Source organism: Aphis gossypii, unplaced genomic scaffold (genome assembly GCF_020184175.1).
Source record: "Aphis gossypii isolate Hap1 unplaced genomic scaffold, ASM2018417v2 Contig00976, whole genome shotgun sequence".
Lineage (NCBI taxonomy): Eukaryota > Metazoa > Arthropoda > Insecta > Hemiptera > Aphididae > Aphis > Aphis gossypii.
The window spans coordinates 1-18,762 of NW_026083393.1; the positions used below are offsets into that span (position 1 = coordinate 1).

Genomic DNA, 18,762 nt, shown 5'->3' on the forward strand with positions numbered 1-18,762 from the left:
GCAGAGCATTCCTCATTAATGTATCCTCTTTTTGGATCTTTTTAGAAACCTATGAAAAATAAATGAATATATTCTGATACCGATATTTTATAATATGAAAAAAATATTTAAATATTTAAGTTACTATTTAAAAAAATTGAAACTTACTTTATTAAGTTATGTGATAAACATTACTTCATTCATTCTTAAAAAGTTATGAAAACTTTTGTGGTCCTCAATTGCAAGTTCTTTCAATAATGTATTTGTAACACCTAATTTATTCCGCCTTTGAATCCATTTGCTAACCCATTCTTTCTTTTTTTTCCTCGACAATTTATATGTTTTAATAATATCATTTCTCCGATCACTCTTATCTTTGAACGTACAAAGTTCATCGGACATAATTTTTCGATGTAGGCACAAAGTCTTAATACAATTAAAATAATTAATTAATGACAACAGTAAATTGTATTTTATATTCAATACAGCTGGCGTTAGACTGTCACCTAAACTGTCTCCCTGAAGGCCTGAAATCACTCATCCTCATGTGACAGTAGCTGTCGCATGTTTATACGACAGTGCTGTCATGACAGTACGGTTATCGTGTAAATTCAGCTTTATTACAATAAAATAAAAAAACCGTTCAACGATAAATCGTTAATTTATGCATAAATATTTTATGTTAACAATTTTAAATTCAAACGCTAATAAGAATTTGACTTTCCGGTAAACATTCTTTTTTGTTAAAGATAGCCAAACTTATAAAGAATCTTTTATTACATTTTCAAACCCATTAGATATAAACAGACAGTTTTTTAGGATTTCTAATTCAAAATAATTTGCATATTTTCGTAATTTTAACAAATATTCTATAAGTTCAAATTTAAAACTCTCATAAAAAATTGTTGTGTCGCCTCACTTATCTAAAATATATATTATATATTTTATTCAAAAATATAAAACAAAATATCCACTGATACTTTTTAAAATTAAATATTAATGCATTGATAATGCATTAAATGTATTTATTATTTATATTTTATTCATCTAAATTGTTTAAAAATTAGGTATTGGTCATACACAGTTATTTGAATTTTCTGCAGCAATTGAAATACCTTGTATGTCAAATACAACCTTTTCTAGGCTTCATAGTTCGTTAAGTAGTAGAATTCACAATTTAGCATGGAAGAAAATTCGTAAAGCAGGGGAAGAAGAAAAAAAAGCTATTATTGCTGGAGACGTAGATGCCGATGACGAAATTCGATTTTGTACTATAGTTACTGATGGCCAATGGTCAAAACGCAGCTATAAAACAAAATATGATGCTTTATGTGGTGTTGTAAGATATTTTTTTTTTACATTTAAAGCTTTAAAACAAATTCTATTTAACTTCATGAAATAAATTTAGGCCACCATTATCGGATACAGAACAAAAAAAATTCTATTTATTGGCATACGGAATAGGTTTTGTTTAATATGAAGTTGTGCGAAAAAACGAAACTCCCATGAATCTTAATTGCTTTCTAAACTGGAAAAAATCGGCAACGTGTATAGAAGCCGGCGCAGTCACGGAAGGGTTTTTAAAAACCATAGATTTGCACGGCTTGAAATTCAATAAGCATTTCGGTAAATTGTAGTTTTTAACGTTTACAATAATCCATTATATGATATATAATTATATATATTCAGAACACTAACAAAAAAAGAAATACTTACTATATATATATATAAAAAATGAATGTTATTTTTGGATATGGTGACAGCAGTGTTACAAAAAGGTTATGTGAAATATTGCCGTATGAACCAAATTTTTTAGTTGAAAAAATTGAGTGTCGTAACCACCTGTTACACAATTATAAACAAAAATTAACTGCAATAGCTAAGAAAACCAACTACCCCATCGATTTAAGAAAGTTTGTTTTAAATAATCTAATGAGATTTCGCACCGCTGTTGTAATAGCTATACGATATCATAAAAATGAAACAACTTCCATAAATACTAAAATTACGGGTAAGGGTTAATAAACTTAAACTTCAGCTAGTTTCATTCGTTTTTGTAAATTATTATTTTTTTGTTAAACAGCCCGTATCATGTTTTGGGTCAGCATTCGAAATGTGATACTTATTTTTGTAATAAAAAAAATCTTGACTAAGATATTTGGGTCAAAAATGCCGAAATTAGTGGAATGATGATAGAGATGAATAATATAGTCAATAGATTAGTTATAAACTCAAGTAGTCTGATAGTAGATGTTGACAATAACATATGCGAACAATTTACACTTTAATTAATAAATACATTGGAGGGAAAAGGATAAATTTGTCACAACGCAACACATATAATACGAGAATTGAAGCTGCAGTAGTAGCGTTTAATTCAAAACAGTACTTGCGAGCAATAAATACACACTTACAAAGCAGAGGCTGATATATCCTAGTTCTGAGGGGGGGGGGGTGAGTTTCAAATCCACAGAGGTAATGACGTTCAATCCCTCCCATTATTTAATTTGGAAATATAACTATAAATATAACTTTAATCGGTACAAAAATATAAATAACAACACTTTTTTTTTTCATTATAAATATTTATTTAAAATGTAAAAGTCAATGTTTGTAAGTATTAAATGACAAATTAATTCAATACACTTTGGTGTTAAAAAAAAAAAAACGTATTGAATATATTATGTATATTAATAACTAATAAGTAATATATAAAAAAAAAATATATATTTACAATATAAAATTTTTATTCCGGTTTTTCATTTTTGAAAACATGTCAATTAGATTCTCAATGTTAATGTCAATGTCTCTATGCACATACAATATAGCCAAACTACTGAGACGTTCATTTCCCATTTGGGAGCGTAATCATGTTTTCAGTCTAAATAAGCAAAGCAAAATGCGTAAGAAAAAGTAATAATTGCATGTGAAGTATCTACCTATAACCTATTAGATTTATTTCATGCATCAACATACTATTAAGTACTATTATATTGATATTATCTTATTATAAGCAAATAGTTAAGCCAAGCTATATGTTAATAGTACGTAAAATGTTTTTTTTTTTTTTATATTTAGGTACCTTCTGAGTGTAGAAAAGGTACGCTCAGCAGATGCTACACTGATTGGCAGTGAGCATATAATACACAAGACTTCATGTAGAATAGGAAAAACATCATGATGACACTCATCTAAAGCATCTAATGCATTTTTACAGATATGTTTACCTAAAAAAATAAACATAATATTCATATCATATTAATTTTATAAATAACACAAAAGCCAATAATAACCTACCTTCTGTTTCTTGTTTACTCCATTTAGCATACCAAAGTTCAAGTTCTCCATTTATTATTTCTTCTGGTACATGTTTAAAAAATTTGTAACAAGTAAGTACTTGAACAATTTTTTTGAAGGTGGCATATTATGTTTCATCTTTTATTTTAATAATGCAACTTGGAATTAGCAACATAAGGGTTACAATATTTTCATTTTCTTTACTTAAAAATCTGTATTTTAAATTTTCTAATATACTTTCTAGAAGAGATATATACATATAAATATGGTAGTAGTCCAAGGGATCCATTTGATCCATTGTGAAATTTCAGTTAGAGTCTCTACAATGTTAACAAGTGAATTGTTGAATTGCATTACGCTATCGTGTCTTTCTGCACAACGCATTTCGCATAAGCTAGAAAGTGATTTATGACCAGTTAAATATTTTTGCAACACAAAATTACGTTTGGTAGATAAATGGAATAAATACATAGTTTCTTTAATTACACCAACACAGTTTCGAATAAGCTGTATGTTTGAAGACTTTAAGATACACAGGTTTAAGGCATGACTAGAACAAGGACTGTGAACTGCGTTTTTTGCAAATTGTTGGATTTGTTGAACTGCTCCAATAGCTGAAGAAACCATAATTGAGCATCCGTCTGTTCCTACACCTACACAATTATCTAAATTGAAATCAAAATCTTGCAATAGTTGTACAACCGCATTTCTTAAAATTTTACCAGTTATTTTAGGCTCTTGAATTTCACTAATAAGATCATCACTTTCCTCATTATCTTTCAACAATTTATCTTTATTTTTTTCAAATATATAGTCGTGGCAATTAATGAATCCCAAAAAGTTTTCACTTACTTGATTTTTAAATATGTAACGGAAGATTAAACTTAATTGAGATATGTTAGAAATATCCATTGTTTCATCAAATATCACACTAAATTGTTTTGCTTATTAGCTTCTGAACAAATTTTGTTTAAAATATCTTTGCTGCAACAATTGATAATTTCATTCTGTGTAAACCCACTTATGTAAGTTGCTTTAGCAGTTGACGTTTCCAAATGATTTTTAAGAATATGGTCTCCAGAGGCTACTCTAAATTTAAGAAGCTGTTTAAAATTGACTTCATTTATCAAAGATTTATCATTGCCCACGAAATGCAATATTGTGTCGTCCTATAAATATAATTATTTCAATTATTGGTCTAAGGCGAGCGCGGTTTTCGGCAACTTCTTTTTTTCTTTGAGAGTCTAAGATATTTATTACTTCTCTATTAGGGTTTGAATATGTAATTTTAAAATCTATTGCATATTGAGCTGTATTTTTGTGATAATGAGTACTATTGTGAACGTCTAGTGCACCATCTTCGCCAAGAAATTTAGAGTATAAATTTAGAGGTTAAGTCACCAACCTTTTTAACTGCTCTGTTTTATGAGCACCGCCCATTGTAGTTGTTAAAAATAGTACACATATTTTACAAAATAACTCTTTTTCACTTTTTGAATACTCTAATCAGCTTAATTTCTGAAAATGATTCAATCGTAAATACCGTTTTTCTTCTTTTCCCTTTTTATTATGTAATGAAAAGGGAAAAATAAAGTCTTCTGATGGATTATTATTTCGTTCGAGTATTGTGAATTTTATAAAATCATTCAATACTATGCATCCACTTACTATTTGGCCGATATCTGAATAATTTGAAGTTACAATTGTATTTGATTCTTTAATCAACCTAACCGGTTGTTCCTCTTCAACATATTTTGGTAGGTCTATTTCTAAGTTTCCTTCAGGACTTTTACTAGTTGATGCTTACGATGTATATGAAATGTTTATTATTATCTGAAGTAAAATAAGAAGAAATTGTATGCTTCGACATATTATATTATTTTAAAAAACACTACACGAATACAACTATTTAACAAGATGCAAAAACTACAGTGCCGTAACTATTAACTATGCGATACTATGCGTAAACAATAATATTATTATGATTTATGACCACGATTTATAAATTATAATATATAAATTTATAAATCGTGTTTATGACGATCGGATATGGCTATAGACAATACTATCACAGAACTATCTTTAATTGTGCTATCAAACAGAGTGATATTCTATGACACTTGTCCCGAAATTTCATGGAGAAAAAAATTAATATTGTACAATCGAAAAATCAATTAGCAGATAACACCTGTATAAATATTTAAATATTTATAATCAATGTTTATAGCCAATATTGTAATAATGTAAAGTGGTGGCACGAAAAGCCCAAGGGGGCGATCCACCAATTACCCCCCCCCCCCGATATCCGTGACTGTTACAAAGAAAAGTCCAGGTACATAAAAATGTGAATTTTAATTCATGTCTTATAATTTTTTATAAACAATTTTATTTTTGTTATAACTTATAGAAATACAAATATAATATAAATATTATTGTATATGGAAAAGCATTTTTAAAAAACGTTCAGAGAAAATGAAACAATATTAGAAGACGTGAATTATTTCCTCTTAGCCCAAAAAATAATTTCTAAATCAGGTCCCGATGAACATTACGGCCTCGCTAAAAAATTGCCACCAGATAATTTATCGTTTGAAGATTTAGAAATTAAAAAAAAACGATTTTATTAAAAAGTTAAAAGACACTTGTTACCTGCTGTACGGAAATATAGTAACCACATACCAATCTTTTTAGTTATAATTACATTTTTAAATTTCAGTTTACCAGAGTCTACCTGATGTAGAAATCAGGGAATATCTCAACTTTGGCATTCCAAAAGGCGCATACGAATAACAGCATCGAACGTGGGAAAAATATGTAAAATGAGGTCTTCTACATCATGCATAATAATAGTCCACGGCCTTTTGTACGGAAATATAAGCTGTAAAATTAAATCTGTTGAGTATGGACGACGGACGTGTAATGGAACCAGTTGCTAAAGAAAAGTACAGCTTAATATTTGGTTCATATATAAAACCTGTTGGTTTATGCGTGGATGGTAATATTCCTTATTTAGCGGCATGTCCAGGTAACATATACAATATATTATACATAGTATAATTTTAATAAAAAAAAAAATATTAAGTCTACTATAATAAAGGATTTAAATTTGTATTTTTTAAATTTCATTTAGATGGTCTTATCGGAGATGACAAAATAATCGAGATTAAATGTCCATATTCCGTCAGACTACTCAAATAATATATTTAAAGCTATTAGTGATGGAAAAGTAATAGGTACATTTAATCATAATTTATTTTATTTTTTAAATTTTAATTTTAATATTTTAAACTGTAGATTATTTATTGTACCGTGTAGGAAATAAGGAAGTAGTTTTACTTAAAAAAAACCTCGATTATTATTTTCAAACCTAAACACAACTTCACGTAACAAAAAGAAAATTATGTCACTTTTTTATTTTTACTGATAATTGGTATTACAGTATATACGTAAAATATTGTGAACAATTTTGGAATAAAAACATTCAGCCTTTATTACATTTGTAAGTATATTAATTTTTAAACGGATAAATTTTTAAAGTACAGTTGGTAATGATATTATTACAGATTTTATTACGAGTGTTTATTACCAGAGTTGGTAAATCCACAATTTGGAAAAAAATTATTGATAAGCGACATTAAAGACTCTGACCGAATTATAAAAGAACAAGAAAACAAACAATGCACTGTAAAAAATAAAAAAAAGGAAAATTAATTATGGCCAACATTCAAAGTTAAGGGGATTCTAAGTGAATGGATTTTTCATACTTTTAGACCAATAAGCTGGTGAAAAATAACATATTTCTAATAGTCTAATTAATTTTGAAAAAAATTTTGAATTTGATAGTCTTTTTTCTATGTTTTGTAGGAAAAACATTTTCATTTTTTTGTTTTTTTAACACTTTAAAGTACAAGTTAACTTTGAGAAATTAAGTAATAATTTAGAGCCATACCACGTAAACTATCCAAAATTTTCAAAATATATTTTCTACATATCATAGTATAGACTATAGAGGTTACAAATTCAAATAATTTTTCAAAATTGAAATTTGATTACTAAATGTATAATAATTTTTCTCCAGCTTATTAGCATTTTTCATTGTCGGGTATTTACAAAAATATTTTTCGAATGTCATTATGATGACTTGTGCATGCGAGTACGTGTGCTATAGAACATGTTTGTCCGGTTCGCCTACAGCCGGGCGACATGGAATCTATTATTACCTATCAAGTTTGTATTTTTTCAAAATCTAATTTTATATTTTCCATATTTAATAATTGCATTGCATTGATTATAAATATAAATACTAGTTATTAAAATCAATGGAATATTGAGTGTACTATCACTTATCAGTAATCAGTTTATTCAGTTTATACTATAAACTTTATAGTTTGTGTTCATTTTATGCAATTGCAAATAATAATAAATTATAAAATGAGTGATTGGCGATTTAGTAAAAAAACACGTCCAAAACTATCTGCACCACGGAAAAAATTAAGGCATAATTTGAAAAATTTACATACTAAAAATACTAGAATCTTAGAGAACAACGATATTCAAGTAAGTATCTATAAGTTATTTAATATAATAAATTATAATCTACTTTTTGAGTCATAGAATAATTAGTATTAGGTACTATTAAAATGTATTATTCATTGATTTTTGCAATAGATATTAGATCATTCTATAAAATGTATCAAATGAAAATGATGGAATTGATGGCAGGTATACCTAAATTCTAATTATTCGATCTCGATCATAATAATTAATTTTTAATATTTCTATTATTATTTAGAAAAATACGGACGATGCAATCGATGCAGATATGTCACATATAAAAAATAATATACTTAATTCTACGTATAGATTAGTAGTATCAGATAAACATGGTAAAAACGCAGATGAATAAGTAATTAATGTTTATAAGAATATTTATTATAAGTACAATGTGTTAAGTTTTTATTTCAATACCTAACTATATATTTTAGATTCTGAATGAAATGATGAATGTATTGATTTAACAATGATGTTTTTTTTTTTTTTTGTGTGTGTCTGTGTACAGTATAACTTATCAAAATAATGAGTCAATTTCAAACTTTGGGGGTGGTTTCCGTTGGCAAAGTGAATATCTTTGGTGCGTTGTATAGATGTCAAAAGTAAAAATTTTCCAGTAGTTAACAAAAAAATCGGGAAAAAAAATTATGGGAATTTTTAAGCTAAACCAGTTCTCAGCAAATCGATTTTTTATGTGGTTATAACTCAAAAACTAATCACTGTAAATACTTAACATTTTTTCTAAATGTTTATATTAAAGTTGTCAAAATAGTTTGAGCTATGTATAGACAATTGGAATTTTCGATTTTTCGAAGTGTCCATAAAAAAGTTTGGGTGCCCAAAAAAACTTGAAAATTTAATACAAGATTTCTTATAATTCGTTCTTATTGTAGTTAAAAAAAAAATCAAAAATCGTTGTCACTATTTTTTTTTATAAGCATTCAAGTTCAAATTTATACAAAATATGTCAAAATCGCGAAAATTTTCAAGTAATTTGTAGTTGAAAATGCATGGTTTTCTGTAACAAGTCTAAGGTTAAAAAAAATAACACTAAGTTTTCCATAAATTTTACTTCAAATAAATATAAAGACAATTCGAAGAGTCATTATGGGAAAAATGTTATGGGTGTTTGAATTTTAAATTTTACGAAATTGCGTAACGATAACGATTTATCCTAAAACGATTTTTAATGTTTGTTATTATCCAAAAAGTTTAAGTCGTAGATACTTAAAAATTTCACCAGTTATTTGTATTAGCAATTTCTTTACATGGTTTAATTTTCGCTTATTTTAATGTTATTATAGGCTTTTAAAATATAAGTTTTTTTTTTTATATATAAATATCTATAAATTATTTTTGGCTGAGTCAAAATACTTGAAAATTTAATACAAAGTTGCTCATGGGGGACAATGTGGTGCAGTGGTCACACAAGTTGGCCACGACGCGCGCAGTCACCAGTTCGAACCCGGCTCAGTGCAAAAATTATTCTACAGAATTTTCTGTAGTCTCTCTCCCCAGCTGTCGTTCTGTTGCCTACTCTGCCCCCCCCCACCGGACCCACTCCACTGGGAGTGAAGTCCACTCACGTGAATATTCTCTTCCTAAGAGAAGGGGGTTCAAGTGCAGTGGCGTAAATAGGCCATTGGAGGCCCGTGTGCAAAGACTAAAATGGGCCCGAAATAGTAGGTACTAGGTTATATACAAATATTTAATAATGCATAATATTATATAACTAACATAATTTTATTTTATTTTATTTGTATAATTGTTCAATAACTTTTGCTCAATAAAAAATTATCTTAGAAACAATAGAAACTCAATTTCATAAGACAGACTTATGAACATTGCAATTAATAAAAATGTTGAAACTACTTTAGAAAATTTTTTTTTCTTGACTTTAAATTTGCAAAGTCATTTATAATTTTGTCAATTTCAAGTTCTGAGGTTTTTTCTCTTTCAATATTGAGAATTGCAATGTTCGTAAGTCTGTCTTGTGAAATTGAGTTTCTAAGATAATTTTTTATGAGCTTAAGCTTAGAAAAAGACCGTTCTGCAGAAGCGACTGTAACTGGAATAGTCAGAAAAATTAAACACAGCGTAAAAACGTCATGAAAAGACGATGCCAAGTCATGTTCGATTAAATAAACTGTTAGGTCTTTAATATTATGCAACACAGATGTTGAATTATTAACACAAAGAAAATTTCTTAAACACAAAAGTTGATTTGTAATATCTGAACTTAACTCATTCTTGTACTTTATGTGTAAGTCGTAGGACGCTTTAATTATAATTGGTTCTTCTATTGTAGTAAGATTTATTGGTTTTAAAAAAGAAAACTCATCACTTATTGTTTTAAGACCTTTAAACCTTTCTTTAAGCTCAAACAATGCCGTGTCCAGTGCGGGATAAAATACTTTAACTTTAAAATTGTCCTCAGTTATAGAAAGTCTTCGGTCACAATCAACTTCTTCGTGATACCTAACGGCAAATCTTTCACGTTTACAATTGAAGTTGAAAGGTATTTTCCATGAAACACAAAGATTTTTGGCATCTTCTACTATATTATTATAATTAGCTCGTAAATTAGTTAAATCTTCAATGGCACTATCAAGTTGAACAACAGCAAATTCTATGTTGAAATTCGTTAACTGGAGAGTTTTAGACACTACATTTAATGATCGTAATATTCGTTCCCAAAAACATAAAATTAATACAAACTCAGCTGATTCGAACTTCTTTTTCAAGGAACCACCTAAATTTGTTTCATCAGATTTGTGAGACGTAAGTAGAATATGAGTAAGTGCTTTGATTATGTCCAAATAACGTTCCTTTAATGCGAATACAGAGTCATGGCGTGCTTCCCATCGTGTTGGGCAAACTTTCTTTAAGGTTTTCTTTTGTATTTTTGATTCAACTTCTTTCCCTAAAGCTAGTAAAGCCCATCTAGGTGCACTTACACTAAAAAAGTTGTAAACGTCTTGAACTGTATTAAAAAATGTCTGAACTTTACTAGAGCTTTTTGCCGCATCTGAGATCACTAAATTGAGGTTATGAGCACAACAATGTACATATACAGCATTGGGAAAATCAGATCGAATTAAAGTTTGAACACCTGAGTGCTGTCCACTCATAACTGCAGCACCATCATATCCTTGCCCGAAACACTTATTAATACTAAGACCAAATGTCAATAATGTTTGACGTAAAAGGTTTACATAGTCAACAGCATTATGTTTATCAAGTATGAAAAATCCCAAAAACGATTCTTTGATTTCAATTTTCTTGTTTTCATAGTTAACTAATACATAACGTATGATAATACTCACTTGGTCAATTTTTTTAATATCTTGAGTAGAATCCAGTATTATTGAAAAACCACAAGACTTTCTGATGTCGTCACAAATAATTTCACGAACTTTATTAGCCAATATTTCAATTAACTCATTTTGAATTAATGGACTTAAGTACTTAATTTTGTGTTTAGGATTACTCACTAGATTATTTAAAATAGGATCAAATTCTGCCAATAAATTAACAGTACGTAAAAAATTTCCTTCTGAACACTTTTCTAATGATCCAATTTTTCATCTGTGCTCTCTTAAGGCAGTATTTCCGGCTGTTAATGATAATATTATTTTAATCAAACGTAGCAAAATATTTCTCCAAAATGTAGCCTCTTTACTATATTGTATTTCTAATTCCTTATCTATTGTTCTATTTTTCACCCATATGATCCTCATGTTTGTTGATTCTAAGTGTTGAATTGATATTTCATGACGTTGAATGCTTTGTGATAAATGTTTCCAATCATCGATTCCATTTATCCATTCAGACTTAAAAGAAGTACTTTTTCTATTAGCAAACAACCAGCATGATTCACAATAAGCTTTATCTAAAACTGTAGAATAGCATAACCAAGAACGAGGTATTTTTGAACCAGATCGTGCAGAAACAAAATAGAAACTAGAAGAAAATTTTCTGCCCTCATTATTTTTTGGAAATTCAATAACTGGCTTACATGGACCAAATGATATAATGCTTCTTTTAATGTCACTGTTCTCTACTTCTTCATCAAAGTGTGCACGATCAGTTGGATTAGTCAAAGTAAGATTCAATAAATTTTGTTCTGTAAAAATCAAATCATTACCTATTTGTTAGTTGATTAATTGACCAAAATTTCATATTTAATATTATTAAAAAAAATATAGTTAGTATTTAGTGTTTGAAAATTACCATTTTCTTCTTTATAATTATTATCATTTTCAGGTATATTTGAATCATTGGTATTGGTGCACAATATTGAGTTTGACTTTAAATTAATTTTTCCTAAAAAATAAAAATTAGTTATGATAATTAATAAATAAAAATAATCACTAATATATTTTATTCAAATTTATATTAAGTTAAAAAATCTGTTTGAAAGGTTTAATTTAGAAAAAATTGTTTTTCCTATAGGTAAAAATCTGGTTTAACTCCTTTTGAACGCGCACTAAACATATAATAATAATAATAATAATAATAATAATAATAATATATGACAGGTAAATATTGTTCAGCAATCAACATATAACTTAGTAATAGGTACTTCACAATTTTTTATTTTTTCCTGTTTAAAACCAGACCAAGGCGGAAAAAATAATAATAATAGTAATAACCAACCAAAATTTCATATTTAATATAATTTAAAAAATTTATAGTTAGTATTTAGTGTTTGAAAATTACCAATTTCTTTTTTTATAATTATTAATATCATGTTCAGGTATATTTGAATCATTGGTATTAGTATACAATATTGAGTTTGACTTTAAATCAATTTTTCCTTAAATATAAATCTAGGTATGATACTTAATAAATAAAAATAATCACCAGTATATTTTTTCCAAATTTATATTATGTTAAAAATTCTTTTTTAAAGGTTTAACTAAGAAAATTTTGTGTAGACATTCTCCAGTGCCCTAAGGCTTTTGATTTGTATTAACAAAAATATTATATTGTACAATATATTTAGAACAATTTGAACATACATCCTCTGGCGCCTGATGACTTTGTTTTTAGATCAGGTACAAAAAAATATGGTTTATGTTATTAAGGATTTAAGTATGATTAAAAAATTTAAGTTAAATTGATATATAGTACAAAAAATATTATTTAAAATTATTAATTTAGAAAAAATTGTGCATAAATCACCTTAATAAAAATGATAATTCTATTTTACTTTTAACTCTATACTCTATATACCTAACTAAACATTTAATACTCCTACTAAAAATATTTAAATTGATTATGACTACAATATTGATATTAATAGTATGAACTTGATTACTTTACCTGTATTCAAATAATCAACAGTTTTTTCATTGATTTGAATCTCTGGTGACTGAATTAATTCATTAAATTCTGAAGCTTGAGGTTCATCAGCTATTAAACACAAAAGTACCTATGTATATTTAATAGATTATACCTATTGTAATATTATTAATAATAATAATAATAATAATATTTTTGGTGCGCCGTCAAAAAGTGTTATGTTAAAAATGATAACTGTTAACTTTCCAGGATTTTTCTTGTTTAAAACCAGACCAAGGTAGGTAAAATAATAATAATAATAATAAACCAACGGCGATTCGCCTTGGAAACTGCGTTAGCATTATTTCAGCCTAGACTAACAATTTTTTACTTACGTATTCTAGGAACAACAGCAGGAGTTGTAGAAAAAAATGTGTTGATTTTCGGTATTTTTGACGTTTTCTCTTGAATATCCTTCTTCTTTTTTCGTTTTTGGTATCCACTTAAACATTTTTTATTATCAGACATTATATTGCGAATTATTTTTGGTATTTTAGTATTGTTTTTAATAGCACGTTTATTATTAACTGTCACAGCTACATGTGTTAAAAAATAATAATAATAATTTAATACTTAATAGTAATAAATATACGAATCATGTTATAACTTAATCATAAAAACAAAACACTTTCAAAATTTCAAGGAAATTTAAATATTGGTAAGTGTGTACACTATACTGATTAGTCATTAGTGTAATACTAATACTGTCATTGTAATTTGTAGCACACTGAGCAACAGAGCTGAACCTATGATATAACAGTATTGTTGTTGTTGGCTTTATTAGTTTATCACTATGTTTTACCATTTTATTTTTAGCCATCGAGTTATTAAGCCATTAGTTTCAGATATGAGATACGTTGTAGATAATATTTTTTTCCCAAATCGGGCCTCCAATGATATATTATTATTTATTAGCATATAGACCATATTATTATACACATTATGTACCAATATAAGGTCCGTATATCCTAGTATTTTTTTCAGATATCAAAATAATATACCTATTTTTATGAAATTTTGAATCGAATGACGAATATAGAAATAACCAACGGGCAATAGTGTAAGTATTGTATGTTGGGCTGGGGCCCCCTTCGGTCCCGGGGCCCGTGGCGTTTGCCCACCTTGCCCACCCGGTATTTACGCCACTGTTCAAGTGCTACATACTGCACTCTACCCCTCCCAAGCGAAAAGACTTCGATAAAGACCCAGACGGTCGTTTCGATAGTAATAGTTGAAAAAAAAAAAAAAAAGTTGCTCATAAATTATTCTTAGAGTTATTCAAAAACTATAAGAATACAAACGCACTATTTTTTTTTATTAGCATTTGAAGTTCAAATATATACAAGATTTTCCATGTGTTAAGCTTACAGTAATTATTATAAAACAACTTAAATTTTGCGGTATTCAGGTCATTAAAACATAAACCACTTTTTTCACCATTCACTGGAAAATACATCCTAGGCTGACAAATTTAACACTCCTATATTATAAAATAAAACATTCTCGTATGTAACATCACGTATATTATATAATAATATTTTTTTTAAATAGATATGTATTACAAGGCAGAAGGATAGTTGATATAGCATATTAGTAGTATAAAATAGAGAGTTCTGAATCCTGAGCCCATGAGCCCATGAGCCTTGCTGACCCCACAGACCCCTGCGTCCACTACGTGTGTGACGTATGTTCCGTATGACCCATACCGCCCGATCCACTACACGTGTGACGTATTTTTACACCGCCGCCGCCGCCGTGGCTATCAAATTATCAATTACGCTTATCATATTATTGTACACGCACCATATTACCGTACTCACACCATATTATTGTACATGCACCATATTACGTGACCGACATCCAGTTATCAATTACGCTTATCATATTATTGTACACGCACCATATTACCGTACTCACACCATATTACCGTACACACATCATAATATTGTAAATATATTTCAGTCACCAGTTACATTATGTATCCAACAACGTCTTTAATAACGTTTTTTCATCAGATAATGCAAAAAATAATAATAATCTCTCGTCCATATTTGCCCCTACTTCAACTCTATACGACTTCCCGAGTGATACTCTAGATTTTATTATAGAAATAATTAATGATTTAAATAATAATGGTCTGGGACGACTATAACACTTGTAATTTTTTTTAATTTATTGACCTAAAGGGGGGGGGAGGGATCTTCAAATTTTTACACTTTAACCACTGAATGAATGTTGATGTATCATAATTCATAAGTTAGAGCAAGGACTTTCATGCACTAAAAAATCATTAAATATGCATTTAAAAACATGCACTTTTGCATCAAAAAGTATGTACTTTAAACCTAAAAAGATCAAAATATGCAAAAATATGCACTAAAAATGTTGAGCCTTTGGTCACCAACATTATGAAATGTGTTGTGTACTTACTCTACATACGAAAAAGTTAACTAGAAAAATGTGTGAATGCATGAAAGTCCTTGCTCTAATCATAACATTATTAATTACTTACTTTATTTATGGTTAATGGTAACATGTTACCTTAAAATTAATAATATATTAACTTATTATTATTTAACTAGTTTAGAGAATAATAAATGATAATTTTAATTTTTAATAATAATACTCATTATAGAAAAAGTATGTTTTCATCATAGTAGTTTCCAAAAGGTTTCTAAAAGACAATAAGAAAGGAAACTCAAAAAATGCTATGTGCCCAGCATATATATTGTGTAGTATAAAACTACTAAGTTTTTTGTCCATGGTGTTAGTGTACTAACACCATGGACAAAAAAAACAGATGTTTATGTTAAGGTAATACCTCAAGATTATTAAAAATAAATATAATTATTTAGGATTGTTATAGTAAAATAAATTATTATATTATTTTTGTATTAACAATCTGCACATATCTTTGTGGCAGGGTGGACAAGTAGGATAATTTAAAGGAAGAATTGACAAACTTGTAAAATACTTAAATAGGTAAATAGGTACTTTTAGAAATTAAGGAGCATTGAAAACTTTTTTACGAATTAATCATTTAATATTCTATATATAATGTAGGACCAACATTGTAGGTATTAAATAAGTAATAGGTATTATAGGGAATATAGGTGTTCTTGTTTCTGAGAAATAAATAAATAAATAGTTAAAAATAATAATAATTATAAATATTTGCTTATATAAAATAAAAAAGTATATTTGAAGATAATAATCTTTAGTATGAACCTATAATCTATATATTTATATGATTAGGAAGGTTTATTGGCTTCTATTAAAATACATTCAAATCATGGACATACACTACAGACTGCCGAGACATTAAGATTTTTACCAGCTGACAATAATCTGAAGAGTACATTTATTGAATATTTTAATAATGGTTTGGGAATTATTGAATCATCTAAGTACCATGAAAATGTATTGTCCTTGAAACATGTTTTAAGCAACAGGATTATGCCAATGGTTCACTGAATCCAACATATAGATGTGTACAAAATTGGTATGAAACATGGCGGCTCAATAATCTAGGTCACCGTAGTGGTTCTGGATTAATTGAAGTAAATATTTATTCTATTATATTTTCAACAATAATTAATATGTATTACAGTCAATGTATTAACATATACATTGCTAATATACTATAATAGGTACCTAGATTAATATAAAATATTAATTATATAATGTGTTATTATGTAGAAACTGATAGAAAAAAAGTGTTATATGAAAAGATGATATTATTGTTAATTTTAAACAAAATCCATTTGCTGTTGTTATATTGACTCCTATGATGAAAAGAGCACATCTACTAAAAATATCAAGTGATATTGTCTTTGTGGATAGTACATCAGCATGTGATCTAGAAAATCATACCATAATTTGTATTAGCACCTTGTGCTGCAGGAGCTGTACCATTACGCATTATAATCACTCAGGGTAATTATTAATTTAACTTCACATTACATATACAAAGGCAGTTTAAAATGAATTTATTAGTTATTGAAAGGTAGTTAAATGAAATTTGTTAAAACATGCATATTATATGATATTGAAACAAATCAATTTCTATGTTTCAATAAATTATAGAACAATTTATAATGATGAAATGTTTATTTAATTCATTTTTAAACACATTTTTTAGTATACAATATTAATTTTTTTTCGTAGGTCAAAGTTATGATGCATATAATAACGGATTCAATTTATTGAAAGAAGCTCTTCCGGAAAATAAAAGTTTTGGTTCTTGTGGATATCCTAAAATTTTTATGACTGATAATTCTTCTGCTGAAATTAATGCTCTTTATAATAATTGGCCAAACAGTAGACATTTATTGTGCATATTTCATGAGCTTCAAGCAATTTGGCGTTGGTTATGAGAAGCAAAAAATAATATACCAAAAGAAAGCAGACAAATTTTGATGAAGAAATTCCAAATTACTTTTTATGCTAATACTATTGAAAAAGCAGAACAAGCATATCTAGACACAACAAATCCCAACTATGCAAATTGGAATAAATATTTTAGCACATACTGGGAATTTCGATTAAAATGGTGTCTTGCGTGGAGGGATGCAACTGTCAATGGTCATCAAACAAATAACTTTTCTGAAATAACTGTTAGGATTTTCAAGGATATAGTTTTATCGAAAGTTAAGGCATATAATGCAATTGCATTAACTGATTTTCCTTGTACAGTTTTGGAAGAATATTACTGTCGCAGATTCAGAGAATTTGCAAACTCCAGAAATTGTTAAGCTAGACTTTTTCTTCAGTCACAATCAAAAAAAGTTAGTACAATTAAACCAGAAAATGTAATCCAAATTTCAGATATTGAGTATATAAAGTTGTAACTTCTGATGATAAGACTTATGACATAAATACAAGTGTAGGAATTTGCTCATGTGATAAGGGACAATTTGGATCATTTTGTGCTCACAATGTGCTATTTATTCATATTATGATGTTGTATCGAAAAATTTTCCTCCAGTCACACCAGAAGATAAACATACCATTTCGGTTCTTGCCCAAGGTGATAAATCTCTACCAATTTCATTTTTTGAATCTTTTTTACCAAATTCTTCTTCTGCACATTCCACTTCTAATAACTATACAGAGTCGAATATTGAAATCCAATCTGAAACTGTGAAAGAACTATTACCAGTAATAAAAAAATGTGATGTACCAGAAACATCACAAACAGATGAAAGTGTATCAATGAAAAATATTATTTCTTTAATGAAAAATTTAGATAAGAAATATAATTCTTCTACGTCAGGTCTAAAGATGATTGAATGTCGTTTAAAAAAAATTACATCAGAAGGAATGTGGGAATCATTTTACACACTACTGGAGGGGCATCTGTACCACTTCGTAGAAGATCTGGAACTACAATTAAAGTTCAACCTAACACAATTGCTAGGCGTTCATTAACATTAACAAGAGGTAGTAAACGTTTTCCAGTTGGGCGGCCAGCAAAACAGGAAAAATTAATAAATAAAAGAAAGAGAAATCTAGGACACAATATTAAAAATAACCTCCCAAATGCAAAGTCGAAAATGGACGTGGACATTAATATAATTAAGATACAAA

At 28.0% G+C, this 18,762-nt stretch overlaps 2 pseudogenes; one reads left to right on the plus strand and one right to left on the minus strand.

Moving 5' to 3' along the window:
• The first annotated feature begins 1,046 nt into the window (after positions 1-1,046).
• On the plus strand, positions 1,047-7,062 carry LOC126555659 (uncharacterized; annotated as a pseudogene).
• Positions 7,063-9,234: 2,172 nt separating this feature from the next.
• Positions 9,235-14,316, minus strand: LOC126555658 (zinc finger MYM-type protein 1-like; annotated as a pseudogene).
• Positions 14,317-18,762: the final 4,446 nt, after the last annotated feature.